At 40.2% G+C, this 18,969-nt stretch overlaps 1 protein-coding gene across 3 annotated transcripts in view; it reads right to left on the bottom strand.

The window, feature by feature from the left end:
• The window catches only part of LOC140688427 (teneurin-2-like), a 595,904-nt gene that overhangs the window by 387,204 nt on the left and 189,731 nt on the right, over positions 1-18,969 (bottom strand). The window contains exon 1 of one of the 3 annotated variants that reach the window (XM_072947268.1): positions 15,212-15,583. The exons of the other annotated variants lie outside the window; for them this stretch is intronic. The gene's annotated coding sequence lies outside the window, so the exon portion shown is untranslated. Of the gene's footprint in view, positions 1-15,211; positions 15,584-18,969 lie in introns of those variants that run through there. 3 annotated transcript variants of the gene reach the window in all.

Genomic DNA, 18,969 nt, shown 5'->3' on the forward strand with positions numbered 1-18,969 from the left:
AGAGGCGGAGCAGGGATGTGTGAGCAGGTGGCTTTTGGAGCAAATGTGCGTGTGCACACAAACAGGAACAAATCATGGTTGGGTCCGCTGATGACAGTACTAGGTAGACCCAATGATTAGAACTAGGCAAATGCTTGTCAGCTTTTTCTACTTTCACGATCCAAAAGCCTTCCTTTTCTTATCATACTATCTCAAGTCCTTCTCTGGAATAAACAGCGAAGGATGAGAACTCCTTGAGAAAGACTGAAAGGAGACAAAGCAAAACACACAGAGCTCTGTGCTGCCGCCCTTGCTAGGCAACATCTGCTCCCCTCCCTCCCCCTTCACTTGTGATATATCGGCACATAAGCACATTGATACTCGTGAGAAAAATTACAGTCATCAAGGTTATCTCCCCAAGAAGCAACTCTCTTTCTTTATTAATATGCTTCAGATTGTCGCAACACTACAAAGCCAAAAATAAGTTTTCTTTGATCAATAAATTGTAGGCTGGGAAAGAAAATACTAATTTTCCATTTCTTTGAGACCCAGCACTAACATATAACAGAGCTTTCCAAAAGGGTTCTCAGAAACCTGATACAGAATTATCTGAAATTACACTCAACCATGCCTGCAAGATCATTCTGTTCTCTGCCACTTTAGAGAGGTGTCTTCTGCACTTGGCAGGCTTTTTTTTTTTTAAACAAAAATCTTTGTGTACAGATATATCTTCCAATTTAAGTGTAAGCTGGGCAAAGAAAGCATCCTACATCTCCGAGTCAGTCCCTAAGAGAAAGATTGTTGAACTCCCTCTTCCCTGTCAATTTTGGGCTTCAGAACATGCCCCTTCTATCTCCAAGAGGAACTTCATTTTTAATCCTCTACAGAAGGGAGTATCAAGCCTTGCCTTCTGTGCAGTAAAATGTGTAGAATGCTGAACAGCCCACAAACTGGAAGAATGGGTAAATAGGAATGGTTGTGAAAAAAATAAACAACTCAACTGAAGACCCATGTAATTAAGCACTGAATCAGAGGCAGCATTCCACGTACTCCCATACATAGAAAGTATGCGTAGTCCCAGGATTTGAGTTGTGGTGCTAGTTTTGCCAAAGGCTTTGGTGGCTTGTTTCACACTCTCAAGGTTTGCTTGATTGCCTCATCACTAAATCAGCGGTTATGAACTGGGGATGATTTTATGCCTTCAGGGACATTTCGCGATTCTGAATGTATCTTTCTTGTTGTTGTCATCACAACTGGAAGACAGGACGAGGGATGTTACAGGTGCTCTAGTGGAAGAGCCCAGGGATGCTTCTGAGCATCCTTCAAGGCACGGGGACCAGCGCACCCCAACAACAAAGAATGACCAGGCTCGTGCTGAGAAAGCCTGTTCCAGAATAAAGCAGGATTAGATGAACACTAAGAGTCTACCCCCAACCCTTTTTTATTTTTTTTGGTGATTTTTGTGATTCTAAGAGGTATGATCTAAATACCAGACCCATTTCTTTCTAATTTCTACAAGTATCAGGGATTTGGGCTTTCATCATGTTTTCTTCTATGTTTTTCATGTTTAGGGTCCCTAATTTTTTTTTAATTGAAGTATAGTCAATTTACAATGTGGTGTCAGTTTCTGGTATACAACAGTGTGATTTAGTTATATATATATATATATATATATCTTGTAATAACCTATACTATGTAGCACAAGAAACTATATTCAGTATCTTGTAATAACCTAGAATATATATATATTCTTTTTCATTATAGGTTATTACAAGATACTGAATATAGTTTCTTGTGCTACATAGTTCAACCTTGTTGTTTATTTTATATGTAGTAGTTAGTATCTGCAAATCCCAAACTCCCAAATTACACCTCCCTAGGGTCCCTAATTTCTGTGAGGAAAAATCACAGAGATCAACCTGAAAAGTTAATCAGGTAAAATCAATTCAGTGAAACATTCAAAAAATATTTGCTGGGGGCCTTCTATGTCCCAGTCATCTTGTTAGGAGGCCCCGTGACAATCACGATGGACCGATGCCTTGCTTAACAGTATTCCTGAGCTCCAGTCGGCAGCATCTTTAAAATGGATTCAGTGAGTTGAATTCCTCAGGTTTCAAGCACTGGGTATCGAATAGTGGAGGCGGATTCACTACCACACATCATCAAATCAAACTGTTCTGCTGGTAAACCTGAAATGCTCGGTAATTTCAAAGATAAGAGAGTCTATGTGTTTTCACAGACACATATTTTCATGTGAAAATTAGTCCTCATAAAGTCTTACCAAGTCAAGCTAATGGAAACGCCAGATTACTGGAAAGAAAATTTTTGCATTATAAAATATTGAAAGGAAATAGCTGTCAGCTACCTTACATTTCCAAAGCCCTTTTTTTTCACTATGAAAAATGAAATGCTTCCACATATAATGTCTCAAATCTTTAGTCCTGAAAGAAGTGTGCAATACCTATTTTATTTTACCCATTTCATCGGTGAGAATTGAGGTTCAGAGCTAGGGTACCGTGAGCACAAGCTACCAAAATGCTGGAGTGAAGAAATGGGTTAATGAATAAATACTAAGGATGTGTAACTACTGTAGCCAATCACAAGCAGTGGCCCTGGCGGTGGCAGGAAGGCATACACACGCCTCTACTGTGGGATGCTGCCTGTTAACTCCCTAGTAGATGTCCTTCAGCACCCATGACCACCTTCACAGAGTCCCTGCCCTTCTTGGAATGTTCCCAGCCCATGACCACACAGGCCTCCTCCAGTGGGACAGGGGACTTCAACAGATGACTCTGGCACAAGGACTTTGCATCAAACTGCCCCAGGCTTTCTTAGGACTCTGCTGCAGTCTGAGACTTCCCGACTCCACCTGTCTTTCCTGCCCTCCCTCTTTGACAGGTGTCAGACATACACGACTGCCTGAAAGCTCTCCCCACTAAGCCTGCTTCTCTCCCTTCATCCTTCGCAGATAATTTCCCTCAGTTAATCCCCCCATGTGTAATTCCACTGCCACATCCGCAAAAGGATCCGAGCTAACACAGGCGTTCTCTGCCTCACGTGGGAACAAGCAGTATCAGAGAGACCTGACCCCGTGCCACGCGACGTGCTAGTTGCTTTACAGGTATCTCATTTCACTGCCTTGTCAAAACAACCCTGTCTGGTGTGCATGTTGTTATTATTCCAATGTTATAATTCAAGAACCGTCTCGAAAACTCTCAGGGATTTCCTGGCAAACGCAGACTTCAATCTGGGCAGTGGGACTTTGAAGACCCAAGCTCTCTTAAACACTCCGCTCAACTTCCTTAAATCCATTTTATTTATTATAGGTAAACATTACTACTGCAGAATGTTTCATGCATTCCCTAATTAAAATTCTTCTTTCAATATTGCTTATGCTATTTTTTTCCTTACACTATAATTTATTTGCTATTTCCAGGCTTATTTTTAGATTCCCAAATAATACATGAACATGTTCTTATTCTAACAGCATCTAACAACACAGAAGCAGAAATCCTATTTATAGACAGCTAACTACAGACCGTAGCTTTTGAGGAGGTGAATTTCAATGAATAGCTCCCTATCTGAATTATTCTTTATTCCAACTAAATCAAATGCAGTGATATTTGAAACTACAATCTGAATCCTGATGTACAACTGTGAATAAATGGCCTTCAGGAGCCATGGGTGCCCCAAAGTTTGAGGAGAGAACCCAGGGGGAAAAATGCAACCTTTATTATTAAGAATAGGTCCATGCATCTGCAGTGAGGAGTCCATCTTTCAAAGGAGATAAAATGTCAATGTAGGTGCCCTCAGATTCTTTTTTTTTTTTTAAGCCAAAGCGGAAGATGTTCACCTCTCAGAAATGGTTCTGTAGACTCTGAGACTGGCCCAGCCTCCTGAATCAGACTCCCCAGACCAGCCCAGGTGGCCGTGCTCCTTCAGAGTTTCCTTTCTGTGATCTCCCCTTTATTGTGCAAATTCAACTCTGGTCACCCACACACGCTTCTCGAACAAAAGTTACTCATTTTTAAGCGCGTGATCTTGGATCTCAGCTTCAAGGTCTTCCTGGAGTTGAGCCGAGATGACTTTGTTATCTGCAAATCCAGGTTGACTCCTGCAACTCTCATTCGATGCTAATGCCCTTTACTTCTCATTCAGAGTTTCAGAACCTCTTGTCTCTCGGCAAATGGAGAAGGCAGGGATGAGGCGGCATTCCCTTCTCGGGTGCCGCATGTCAACCTGATCTTTTCACTCTCTCTGTCAAATTCAAATGTCACTCCACTATTCATGCGTATGGGAAGGATTCTCATCTACACCTCTCCAGCTTCTTTCAGAATTGCTTCAATTTCTCTGAAGTCAAAGGCCTTTTCAACCTTTGGAAATTACCTATGGAATCCATTAACATGACTTACTCAGTACACAATTACAGATGCTGTTGAGGGCTCAATAAAAAGAGAGAAGGTAAAATAAAAAAAAAAGAAAGAAAGAAAAGAAAGCAAGCAAATAAAGGCTCAATAAAAAAAAATTAAAGGTTTTGATGTGGAATTATTTCCAAGAAGAATTCTAACTTATGTAAGACTTCTGAATATGTGTTCTTTCCTTGTAGAGGTCTCTCACAGTTAATTTTAACTGATACCTTCTCTAGCAAACATTCATGATTATTTTCCTGATGATACAAGTAGTAAGATCAATACATTTTGCCCTCAGAACTTAGTGATGAGGTTTTTAATATAAGAATTTATTAAATTAACCCCTTCTGGTTTTTCCCAAATGAATAAAAATCTGGTGGGCCTACCTTTGCTTCTTTAAAAGTGAGCTAATAATTTGTAACCATGTTTTTGGAAAAGTCTTCCCATACTGACATAGGAAATATTCAAAGTATTAAATGAATGAAAAGGGCAGAGTCCAATACTGTATATTATCAACTCAATTTTGTCAGTATGGAAGGATGGATGGATGGATAGAATAAAAAACTCTGACAGAAACAGAAAGCAAAAAGGTCCTTCTGGAAATTGATGTGGGTCTTTTGGTGATAGTTTCGGTGGCAGGGGGTGGTCATAATATTTAAAGATTAGGGACCATTTCTTTGGGGCTAACAAAGGCCACAGATCATTATGACTCTTCTGGCCTCATGCCTGTAAAGAGCAAAATGGGGACACCAGGGTGGCTCAGATGTTCCCTCTGCGTGTCCTGATTTTCGCAGCCTTAATGATGCCTCATAAAACTTGTGAATTAAACTGCTCATTGTCTATGAGTTTTATTCCTACCATCTTTGTGTTCACTCTCAGTCTTCTAGGACTAAGGATAAGACGGTTAACCACAGTGATCTCTGAATGGGGAGAGAGAAAATATTCCCTTTTAGTTTTATACGTTTTCTACAATGAGTACGTCTTGCCTTTACAATTAAAATGTCATAAGGTAAGATAAAAGATTACATGAATTTTACATAAGGTTCCAGGAGTCTGACACTTCCTCTGTGTTTAACATCTTAAAAGAGTGAATATTCAAAGCCTTCAGGGCAATCCTAGAGAAAGATATCAAGGGATGGACCTTGGACTCACCACTGCATGCCTATGTGGAGCCTCTTTGTGACTCCCTCCATTTCTCTTCTGCAAAACAAATGGAACAGACACATGACGTTCTCATCTTTGCTAAATTATCCATCCTCAGTTATGTGAGGGTCCCTGATCGGTAATTTATCTTCCAGGAAATGGCCTGGGTCCTTCCTTGTTTCCCACTGCCCTCAACTCCCATGCGCCCTTGCTGGCAGCTCTACATCCTTTGGCAACTCATCTAATCCTCCTTCCAACTCCCCTCTGTGCATATCTCTTTCAGGATAGGGTCTGGAGACCATGCAATGTAAAATTTTACATGTATCCTGTTTTCCAAAGAGCAGCATGTCTCTTCTCCAACTCGTGTTACCATGTGCAAACCCGACCAGGATGCATTTGGAAAGAGGCGGTTGTCATGAAGCTCTATCTACTTGGCCCGTTATCTCTCGATGCCACACCTCTGCTCTAATTGCTCCATTCACACTGTGAATTTCCCAATCTTCCCTTAGGAGAGCTCCCTGGAATTTCAGAAGAGCAGCATGATGCCAGATTGTATAGACTGGAACACTTTCAATTCGTGAGATTCAACTGGCAATATTAAAGAATTAATTATAATGAAAATGCAAAGAAACAGAATCTTCAGTGAATTCCATCTGGGAACAGTCTTTTCTTAGGCCTCATACAATTTTTTGATCCAACCGAGCCTCCGATTTTTCTCTTTGCTTCATATCATGTGAAATACTGAATACTATGAGACATTGGCCCAAAATTTTGGATAGAGGCTATCACTGGATTTCAATGCATTCTCAAAAGAATGTATTACCCCTACAAGTGGCTACATATCCAGCCTACCTTCCAAGTGTACATGGCGATATTTTCCCCAAGAGCCTGACTTACACCTTAACTGCTCTGAGATGTTATTCCACACACACAAGAGGATCGACTCAAAAGGAAATCTCCAAAGATTTACACATCTTTTACTGAGTCAAAACAGCTATTAATGTAGGTGGGAAGAATCTATTTCCATTTACCACAGTGGAGTGAGAAGGAGAAAGACTATGATATTCATGCCCTGCCAAACAAATTCTTTGCTGTTTACCTGAATGATTTTTTAGGTACATTGGCTCATCTCTCATGTTTAGAAACAATGATGAAGTTGTTGCCAGGAAAACAGCTTCGGTGTGTCATATATGGATTAGCCTCCTCCTCGCCCTGCAAGTTCATTGTCAATCATTTTAATGTCCCAGCCTAACATACATTTTGCAGGGTGTATTTGGGTGTCAACTCACAATATGGCAGAAAAGAGAAAAAAGTGACAAGGGAATTGATATCCAGTTCATGTGAAGGCGTCCAAACATATGGCCAAGTGAACAAATTAATAAATCTAGTGCAGAAATAAGGAAACACATCACTTACATAAGTAATTTGAAGAAGGCATAATAAAAGGGAACAAAAGTGACAATGAAAAAAACATGATACAGGCTGGTTAATTTGATAATTTCACCGGACTAAGTGTATAAAACAGTCTCCTAAAATTAACATATCTCATCTATTATAAATAGATTCTATTTTAGCACAAAGGTTTCCTCAGAATGGCTATGTTTTATGATTTCTGTGACTTAAGAAAAGAAAGGAGTAGAAGTAAAGTAGCAAAATGCAGATCTGTTGTATAGAATGCAGACTCAGTATACATTTCAATATAAACAACAGTAAATGTGGACATCAAATACAGGCTAGATGACAAATCTGAGCCCAGAGAGGGGACTTGGGTAATTCCTTAGCTGCAATAAATGGCTGTGAACTCCTATTGGTTTTCCTAGCTCAATAAGCCCTCCCTGCCTACAACGACTGACACCAGAGGATGTCACTTTGGTTTCTTTCTGCTCTGTGTAGCTTAATGGACATGCCAGATTTTAATAATAATAATAATAATAACAATAATAATAATAATAGTGTCAGTGAACAAAAGAGTTATACCCTGGCACAAATTAAAACTCAACTAATTAAATGTATCAACAGTTAAAAGTGGTATCACTGAGATCTTGTTCAAGGTTCAATATTGTAATATTTTGCACTCCAGGTTACCAAAGAACTACAACAGAAAGGTTACTGATATTACTCATAAATGAGGCCAATGCATATAGCCAGACCTAAGCAAACCAAAATATAATGGGGAGAGGTATTATAGAAACATTCCTGAAACATTATTTAAAAGAGCATAAGTGCATTAAAGTCTATGAAAACATAAGTTCCACAGTTTTTATCATCCCAAATCCTTAGCTTCTTTGCATCACTCCCAAAGAAGCTTATTCAAGGAGTTCTTTTGAGAGAGAGAAAGAACAGAGAAGAAGCTGCCGGGCCAGGACAACCAGTCAATGGAAAGAACGCATTTACCTGCTATTTTTCTGTTTTTCTGCCACATTTCTTTATTCCCCCCCCACACACACACACAATTAAAGTACAAATTCTCAAATAAAGGAAAACACATGCCTGAAAAATGGTCATACACAAACTGTCCATCGTGGAGAGATACTGTATATTTTTCTGAGCTTCCAAAAATGTTTTAATTATAAAATAAGACAGTCTAGTCTCAGCTCAGGAGAACCTATATTTAAACAGCAAAGATCCCAAATCAAAGAAAAAATTAAGAAATCGCCAAGGTAATAAAGCTGATAAGTGGCAGAGGTGGAGCCCAGATCTTCTTATTTCAAAGTTATTCTGGAAAAGTCTTTGACACGATGTACTTAACTGACAATCAATTAACCAGAGAATCCAGGAAGAGCTATGCTAAATGCCTATGAAGTTGTGTGTTGGGTCCTACTATAGTTAAGATTAAATGACTTCTAGCATGAACAGAGAATGAGCAGGCAACCTGGAGGGAGGAGTGACTTTTCAGACTTCGGTTCTTTCTTCATTTACTACCATGGATCCTCTCAAGGTGGGATGGTTTTGATTGGTTAGCAGCTACATGCATCTCTCCTTTGTTCTCTGTATCACCAACAGATAGCATCATAATGTTTTCGTTAAAGAAACATGTGTCCAGTTCTTTAACACTGCCACACCCCAGTACACAAGGCTGGGATGAAAAAGGAGAGGAAAGACTGTTTTACTTATTCAATACATCAAATCTAAAATTTAGGATGTCTGACATTTGTTATCAAATTCAGTGGTGGACAATACGACATATAAAAAGACTAGACACAGGACAAAGCCTGGATAACAAATTAGCTGTTTGGAGGGGGGGCAACCTTCTCACTCCTGCCCCTGCCCTACCATATGGTAGCTGGTTATCTTGGTAACAGCAAAAGAAATTGGTGGGAGGCAACTTAGAAAGTTAATCTAATTCTGGAGCTTACAAAAATTATTTGCATTGCTCTGAAAGGCAAGAAATGAGACTTTCCCTAATTCCATGGCATGAAGGTATACCATATGGCCAATAAAATGCTCTAATAATCTGCCAGCCAAAAGATTTCTGTCTTTATTTCCATCACTCTCAGGCCCTGAGGACCACACGTGTGGTAGGGGATGGGGAACACAACAGTTACCAACATTTTAGGGCAAAGTCTGAGAAATATGGGCACCAAAACTAAACACTGAAAAACCAAAGAATAGATGCTCCATTCACTTTAATCCTTGAAGTTAAAGTGAGAAATAAACTGTATTTAAAGGATTTAGAGAATTTGGAATTGAGAAACCAATGTTCCTAATCAGTATCTTTTTGTAGCTGTTGTTCAATGCTCAGGACTGTTCTTTATAGTTTTCTTATAAAATGTCCATTTTCTGTTGTATGCGAAATTGGTCAATGTAGGCTAATATGAGGTAACAAATAATAGTTTCAAGAATCTTTTAAGCTGAGTGAAAATTAGTGTTTCTTAGTGAACATTTCATTACTCCACATTCATTTTATCAAATGAGAACGGTTCAGTTATAATTAGTTCTTGGGGGCTCTGTCCTCTTTACTTAAAAAAAAAAAATTAAAAGCCCTTAAAAGTGTTCTATTTGCCCATAAGGTCTGGCTGTATTAAACAGATAGTGCCTTACCATTTTCTAATATACAGTAAAAATACCATAAAGTTTTGCAATTAGTTAAAAAGTCAAAAACTCAGCAAGAAGTCTGATTTTTCCTCTCAACTATCCATTAATGAAGGTTTCAACGTTAATTGCCTTTTCATTAAAAATTCTTTAAAACCCTTTCTTAACATTCCGTACGAAATCAAATTAGCCTCTAAGCTTTGGAACAATCTCTCTAATTCTGTTGTGGACTCCCCTGTTCATTATTTGGATTGGTGAGATTAAGTAATGAACGTGTGCCTTTCAGATACTCCAGCAGACTGACTTTAAATTTTCTGGCATTATTATGGAGTTCTTTTTATTCAAGTCTTCTCTGAAATGAGTCATATTAGACAGAATCCTATTACCACAAGCACTGACTAAAGAAAAAAAAATCTGCCATATAACAGAACTAAAATTCATGCCCCTAAAGTCTTGCCTCTGAAAACAGTGCTTTTGTTTCTGTTTGTTCCCACAAGGATGAGGTCCTACTATGCGTAAGGCACTAGTCTAGTCACCTATAGCACTCTTCTTGTTCTAGACAAGGGTTCATATCCTTATCTATGACTGAACTCTTCTTGAATCTCTGGGTGAGTTACTGGTTGAGCTACATATTTCTCTTCTAAAAATGGAGATAATTACAGTGTCACCTCATGGGGTTACAAGTGAGTCAGTGCAACCAAGGCAGTGTAAGGTCCTGGGCTGCCTATTGAGGAAAGACAAGATAATGCTTGGATTCAAAATGCCTACAGTCCAGTAGGAGAGAAACAATGTGTATCAATGTGTATGATGGAAGTAGAGAGAACTATGGGTCTTAAACAACATCCAGAAGGGGTGTTAGAAGGGTTAAGAGAGAGGAAAGAATTGGGATGAAAAAAGAAAGGAATAAATATCCATTGTCTGCTTTCTGAAGGTCAAGTCCTCTGCTGGGTAGCTGTGAATAATTTCACATCAAAGAAGATGTTAGGTTCTCCATGAAACCCCAGTGAGTATAGCCACTGAGAATCAGATGCCTTGAAGATGAATCAGATTTGAACATTTCCACGTGCAGTGTGGTTTAAGAACACAGACTTTGAGACAGACAAGGATCTGAATTCCTGTTCTACGTTGGGCCATTCATTTCATCTCTCCAAGCCTCAGTGCTCTCACTGGGAAATGGGAATGCTAATATCCCTTCCTCCAGCTTTCTTCAAGTTTTCTGAATTAACTAAGATAATTCACGTGCAACTTAACCTGAGCCTGGCACATTCTCAATAATCATTACCTATGAAAAGTGAGAGGAATACAAGAGAGTTAGGTCTCCATATTTGTCAAATTTCCTTTTGATACATTATGTTGAGTATTAATTAAATTTTTTTCTTATAAAGGTATTTCATTCATCTATTACCAATCATAAAAACAAATATAATAATACTCCTTCCAATTTTTAGTCCTACCCCGAGCCTCCCTCCTGGACTTAGGATCCATATTTACAACACATCTGCCCATTGATTTTGTGGTTACATTCCTTATGTTCAAAACCAAATATATCTGCTCTACCATCATCAACTTTTTTTTTTCCATTTTCTATCTATATCAATGGCCTCATTTCCTCTGCAACTTCTCTGTTATTCTCAAATTCCCCATGCCTTCCCCACCATGTATGACCTCTCACTGATTAGACAGGGAAACGTCTTTAAAATCCCTATCCCATCTCCTTCACGCCTACTAACACAGGCACCGGTCTGGTTCTGTCTCTCACCTGGAGTACAACAGAGAGATATCGACACACTCTCTGGCTTGCAGATCTCTTCCCTGCTCTAATCCCCTTTCACATTTATCAGCAAACCTAGTTCTCTAAAATGTAAGCTGAGTCATGCCAGCTCCCTGCTTCAAAACTCATGAGTATCTCCCCTGTACCTCTAGAATCAAGTGAAAACTCCTTAGTACTGTATGATTCCAGATTATCTTTCTAGCCTCATTTCCCAATAAATTAAGCCCTTCTCCTTGGCAATGTAGTAGTTAACAGTACAATCAACAAGCCAACTACATTCATAATGACCATGCAGTTCCTGCCTTTTTATTTCGTCCTTATGCTTCAGGATATAGTTCACATGTTCCCTTTTCCACAGATAATCCCTCTCCCCCAGCAGTAGAGCTGGGTCCCTCCTTCGGGTCCATCCCGCATGATCCTCTGAATTTCACTTACTCCTCCATAAAAAGGAAATGCATGCCTGACAGCTTGAGAACCAAATAGAACAATGTTTATTTAATACTGGAAAATTATAAACCATTATAAAAAACAATGCCAGGCATGGAGCCAAGAACTTTATAGACATTATCTCATTCAATCCTTTAAATATTAAGGAGATACCACAAGTGAGGAAGTGTGTTCTTATTTAAAAAAAAAAAAAAAAAGAATAGGAGAAAAAGACCAAAAACTTCCCCCATCACATCATCTTTCATTTGTAGGATAAAATTTCACTCTTCTCAGAGGTGCTTCCACACATATAACTCTTTTGATCCCTTTTCTAAAAATTACACTTTCTTTTAACAACACGTAATCACTTGACATTAACTGGTCCACTGTACAGCAGGCTGCTATACAGACTGCTAACCAGAAATCTAACGTGATATTAAACTAGGTGGGGTGTTTGAGTCCCATTTGAAGGGTTAAACTGCATTAATTAATTATGTAAGTTGAAATTCCTCAGGAGCCTTGGGGCCAAGGACCAATTCACAGAGCAGGAGGAGAATGAAACTAAAAGAACCTAATTAGTCATGTAATTAACTCTTTCAGTGATGTGATGATAACACTGCACAGTAGAAGTGTTAGGAATATGCTCAAGGACCATCAGGGTATCACTTGAATGTTTTCAAGAATGTGTCCAACACTGGAAAGAGAATTTAGCCTCACGAGTCAAAAATTATAGACTCATTTAAACTGCATCAATATGCTATGAACATGTACTGACCCTCCAGAACTGAGTCTACTTTTTTTCCTAATTAAATATATTTTATCTATACACCTTGAAATATAGCGTCTGACAAAACACATTTTCTCCGTGGTTTTTGATAGACAGCAAATCTAAAATAACTCAAAGGAAAAATGCGCTTTGTGGAAGTAGCTTATTTCATTCCGGAGACTAAATGCATTTGCAGAAAGGATTACATTTTGTTCGGCAATTTATTTTATTGACAAAACATATTTCATCACATATTCCATCACATTCAGCAGACAAATGCATGTTGTCAAATACCTTATTTCCTGCTTTTGACGAAAAACACATATATTTCAGATTCCATATTTTTGTAAATGGTGGCATTCCACCAATAAGCAACATTTGCTCTAATGTGTCCAGAGGTGTCTAGATTTGGACTTGATCCAAGATTTATGACTTCTTCTTGCAGTGTAATGTAAATTAACCTCAGAGGGAATATTAATGTCCATCTTCACCCATAAAAACATCAAAATGCAGTTTACGTTGTAATCATTATGAGAGGATCCTATTGTCTAAACATAAAACTCAAATGGTTCCCATACACTCACCAGCTGCTAAAATGCAATTACCCTTTACAAGGTAATGCACATGCAAAGTAAATATTTAATCTAACCTATTTGTATATCTGTTTAATGTTGGTAATTCAATTATTGTCTGTCCTTTCCATATTTGCCCTCATGCCTGATAGAAGTATTAAATTATAAATAAGTTCTCAGAGGTCAAGAAGCAGGTCTGTGTAATTTGTTCTGAGGAACACGCAGCACAGCACTTCATGAAAACAGGTGCTTGATAAATTCATGGTTGTGGCACAAGGGTAGTGACCTTTCCCAGCCAAAAATCTTCTATCACCAAAACATGTTTGCCTTTTCTCATGTCCACCATCATTTAATGAGCAACCACCATATGGCAAGCACTGTAAAAACTTCAAAGGATGAAGAGACTGACAACCATGGTCCCTGCCCTCATGGGGTCTACAGTCTAGTAGGCAGAGTAGACATGAAGATAATTACAATCCAGGCTGATCCAGGAAAGATGGAGTTTGTGCTGGGTCCACATATGGTACAAAGGCAGGAGGGACTGACACTTTTGGACTGGGTGGAAAAAGGATGTATTTGATAAGTAGACATGAGTGGGGTTTTGAGACCAAACAGCAGTGAAAGATGCTCCAGGAAGGGAAAGACGTCGTGTGATACAGAGGAAACAGGCGTGCATCTGTGTGTGTGTGTGTGCGAGCGCGCGTGCGTGCGTGTCTGAGTGTCTATAAACCCGTCATTCTATCAATATTACTCTAATGTGAAGTACAAGGGAGACCTACACAAAATGACATTAAAGAGGTTAAACGAGCCTTGAGGGGCCTTAGATGCCAAAGAGCTTGGTAAATCATGTGTATGTCTTGGGAAACCACTGATAATTCACACACGGTCAGATTTTCATGGAAAATCATTGGAATGGGTGGGCAGAAAGTACAATGACAAATTTGAAGCCTGTTGAGTTACTCCAAGAAACACGTAAAGGGTGTAAACAATGGTAGTAGTAATGTGAATAAGGAGATTGCAAGGATTCTAGAGACAATCAGGAGGTTAAAAAAAATAAGACAGCACATAAAGGGTGAAGAAGTATAGGGATTCCTGGGGCTTCTGCTCTGAGTAACCGAAAACTGAAAACTAGCTTATTTACAGCTTTTAAAAGTCCCTGAACTCAATCTGTAGACAGAATGAGCTCAAGAAACCTCCTCAAACCTTACCCACACGTTCACTTACGCATTAATCCAAGTCCGCTTAGATGATGAGGTCTTACATGCAAGGCTGGTCCTCTAAGCCAGAAACCACAAGATACTGTGAAGGTACAGAATACTGGGAATATTTGTGTTCCTCAGCTTCTCGGCATAGAAAATTGCCTACCATGTCCAAATATCTATTCAAAAAGGTGCTTTTATAAATAGAAAGGGCAGTGGACTGTGAGTCAAAGGACATGGTCCCAGGATGAGTTCTCATCTATCGTGGGATCTCGAACTAGGAGTTTAAGCGCTACAAGACTCAGTTACATCCTCCGTATCTGGGACAGCCACCTGCTCTATGTATCTAACTCATGGTCTTAGAGTGAGTACCAAATGTTATAGTTGCATGTCAAACACAGAAAAGTGAACAGTCACTCGTATACAAGGCAATAAAATCATAACGCATTATGTTATTATTATTACTGTGTGAGCTTTGTCAAACTTTTGCAGTACCCGAGTCTTGCAATTCTAATGCTAATCAATTCTAATTTTAATGCCCTCACTGCCCTTCAGGAGCATTAATTATTTCTGGCAATATTTGATGGAAGAGATTTTTATCACACTTCTGACCTCATTGGCTAGAAACCATTTTTACCACTTTCTATTTTTTTTTTCAACCCTTATATGCAACCTGTTATTAAGCTGTGTCATTTATTTCTTTGAAACTTCTCTAAATTTACCCTTAATTGTATCAGTGTGCCACCCACCCAATACTCTCTTGGGCTAACTAAACAACATCTGAGCTGTTCTCTTTTCTCCTGGTTGCCCACACCACCCAGGTTGGCCCAGCCGCCATGTTGTTGCTGGAGTCACCTTCCACTGAACTGGTAACCTAGACATTCTCCTCCCAGATCAAACACTCAGATGCTTACATCTCTGAAGTTCTATCTCTGAAGAAACCCATCCAGCACCCGGTAGCATCCTCCTCCTCAGCTCTTCTTCCTGGTTTGTTCTCCATCCATGCACTCATGAATTCCTTTCCTAGTTCAGCTGTTCCCATGGTTACCTACACGTTAAATGCCTGCCTCTCCTCTTCGATGCTGCTTATCTAAATCTTACACACCTGACCAGGCTCAGTGTAGACTTGATCTCCTCACAAAGTCTAAAGCCACCCCACCTCAGAGTGATACTATCTCTGAACTCATATGCCAGTGCTAGACTGAATTGTATTTAACCCTTAGGTACATCATCGACCCAAGCAGTTAAGGACAGAGGCTCCAAGTTTTCTTCTGTCACTTGCTATGTAAGTGTACTGTTTCACCTCCCTTTGCCTTAGTTCCCTCACCTACACAGTGGGAAGTGCTATGATGCCAAACCCAGGGACCTGGTGACATAGGCACTGAGTCACAAAACCTGGCACACAGCAAACAATAGATGGGAAGTTTTATGACTTGATTATTATTCCCGGGCATGTCAGTAGCACTCTTTCACTGCTCTCCGTTTTGCTCAGTCCTCTATCATCAGATGTTGGCAAGAGTGAATCAGTCCCAGCAGCGTAAAACACCAGATTCTTTGGGTCAAGATTTTGGACAGGACATAGGCAGCTGAACCGCATCTGTTCCACAATGTATGGGGCCTCCACTGGGAAGGTTCTGGTCTGGGGTCTGAAATCATTTTCACTCATGTCTGATTCTTGGGTACAGAGGACCCAAAGGCTGGAGTCAGAGCACTTATACCAGGCCCCTTCCCATTGACCTGAGGTCTCACAGCACGGCAGCCGGATTCCAAGAGGGCACTCCCTGAGAGGAAGTGTCTGCAGAGCAAGCATCCTGAAAGATCCAGGGGAAGCTGCCTGACCTTTTCCGACCTAGCCTCCGAAGTTCGTTGGTTACAAGTGAGTCACTAGACCAGTCTCCACCAAGGGGATGGGAAACTGACTCTACCTTTGGATGAGCGAGAGGCAAGACCACATTCCAGAATAGCATGTCTGATGGGAGATCCTACTACTGCCCCATCTTTGGAAAATACAATCTCCCAGCAAGGGATACTGTGTAAAACTCCTTACTTCTTCAAGACCCAAAAACCTGTTCGTACATAAATAATATGTATGGAATATAGCTGGTATTTTCTGCAAGTAGTTATTGAATAAACAGATACACAATTTCCCCTTAGTTTCATATGAGTCTTCTCCCCTGAATTAGACTAGAGGCTTCTTGAAGGCAGGAATTACACCATGTACTCTTTCTATATAACCAACAAAGCCAAAAAAAGTTACTAGAATTGAGGCAGGTCAATCTATTGATTATTACACTATTGATTACACTGTTGATTTTTGTGAGGAACAGAATATAAATCTCGAATTAACTAGAAAAGAGGAGCATTCAAAACGTCAAGCAAGGAGAGAGACCCTTTGTAGTGTGGTTACAAGGTCCATAAATTTCAGTTATCTTTATATTCCTAGGACTATATATTTGAAAAATGATGCAAATGATACCTAAACATACATCTCCCGAACTTCAGCATTACTTCTCTCAATATAAACTAACTAAAGATGAATAACTGTAATTACTGCCTTTTTAATCCTTTCCTATTTGTGTTGAATTTGTGTCACCTTGTAGTATTTAGATCCTGTTCTATTTGCTCTGATTCAGATTCTGAGTCATCAAAATGTCTGAAAAAGGTCTGAAAATAGCCTGAATTAATTCTCTGGATGGCTGTTTATAACAGATATACAAGGGAAGCATTTTATAAAACTCACTTTGCTGCCAAAAAAAAAAAAAAAAACCCTGAGAAGTTGATTCTCAGGCACCACGTATGTTAAAGAATGCGGCAGGGGCAAAGGAGATGGTGAGAAAGAAAGATGCTTTCCTTACATGGGAAAAAAAGGAAAACATTCAGCTCTTAAAAAGGACTGAGTCTAAATGCATTAATGTACTTATAAAGAGCAATCTGAAGGACCCTCTCAGTCCTCCAAAATCTGGTCTCAAGGAAAACAAAAGTGATCTACCAGCAAGAAGAGGGAGAGGCCTGGTGCCTTTGGAGGCAGCCACAACTGATGACTCATGGTAACCGGAGACAGGTGGCCCAGGGACCCCAGGTGACAATGGTGGGTCTACTGGGACCAGAAGAGAAACAGTATCACCATCTCACATCCCCACAGGTGCCACTGGCAACTGAACAGCAGGAACCATTCGCACCCCATCTCTGTCTGTGCCTTCCCCCTTTCCAGTTACTGCTAGATGACCAGAGGCAAAACACTGTCATTCGCTCAGATGTCTGTCTAATAGCTATAATTAAAGCCCTCTAATCGCCAAAAGCCCAGTGTGTGGGGACTTGGCTGAAAATGAGTACGGTGAAAGGCCATTGTTACGGGGGGAAAGGTGACAGGCATGTTCTTAACTGCCGGATGGACGGCCTTCGGTGTGCGGGTGTGCAGGGGTGCGGGGAGCTACACACAGGTTTTGGCCGTGGCCATTGGCAAAGGTGAAGGCACTGGAGGGTGAGGAAGTGTGGAGAAATCTGTCATGTGGTTCAGCCAATGAATAAGACGGCAGGGCTGACTCTAAGCCAGTCATCCGCCCTCAAGGCAGCCTTCTCCAGGCTGCAGCCTACTGCATCTCTCCTGAAAGCTGCTGAAATGAATAGCCCAAATACAGAAAACCTGTTCACTTCTCTTTTTTCATTTTTTGCAGTTTTTTTTTTTTGAGAGAGAGCTCCAGAGGTGGTCATTTCTACACTTCAAAAACATATGAGGCTTCTGTTGATATAGTTATTCTACGTGTCTGTTATAGGTACACTCTGACGTAATTATTATTGCTTTTATTAATAAAACAATAACAACTATACTGGTCTAATAACAACTACAATGAACCCTTACAAGCACATGTGATATGTGCAGAGTGCAAACAGCTTCACAGAGATGGTCTCACCAAAGTCCCAAAACAACCCTGAAAAGTCACACCACTTCCCCTCCCATTTCACAAACGTGCAACTGAGAGGTCAGGTAACTAGAGTAAAGGAGCAGTGGACCTTAGGGTACAGAGCCAGCTGGTCAGGCTCCACACCCCACTCTCTTAACAGCTTTGTAGCAATAAAGTCAAAAGATATACAATTTCGGCAAATACATCTCTTGCACAGACATTTTAGAAAAGGTCTAAGGCAGCAGATTCCTGGGCCCTGGGCCCTGACTGCCCGGGTGCTAATTCCAGAGGTTGGTGTGGACTGAGGCATCCACAAGGTAGCAAGGCCCCAGAGATGCTATGCACAGGAGTGACACAGACGTGGTTCCAAAAACAGCACTAGTGACTCTGTGTAGTTGGCTACAGAAGAGAAAAAGCCATGCTTATTCAGGTCGTGTTGTTTCCCAACACTGTCTCCCTTTGTTTCCTATCTATTGTGGGAGCAACCTCCCTACGCATGGAAACTGGGCGTCAGAAGTAACCCATGTTAGCCATCTCAGCTTCTAAACTGACCATTTCCTCCTTACAGGGCTCCCTTTCTCTATAGCGTGTTTTCAAGTTTACTGTTTTCACCTCGAATAATGTCTCAGCTGGGTTCTAATATGCATTTAAAAGTTGCTAATCTCTTCTTTGCTAAGAAAACAGGCAGAAACAACGGGGAGGAACAGCTCAGAGAGGGATGAGGGCCAGGCTGGAGTACCCAATGGGAGCGGAGCCCCGGGGGATGCTCG

This window comes from Vicugna pacos, chromosome 22, assembly GCF_048564905.1.
Source record: "Vicugna pacos chromosome 22, VicPac4, whole genome shotgun sequence".
Classification (NCBI taxonomy): Eukaryota; Metazoa; Chordata; class Mammalia; order Artiodactyla; family Camelidae; genus Vicugna; species Vicugna pacos.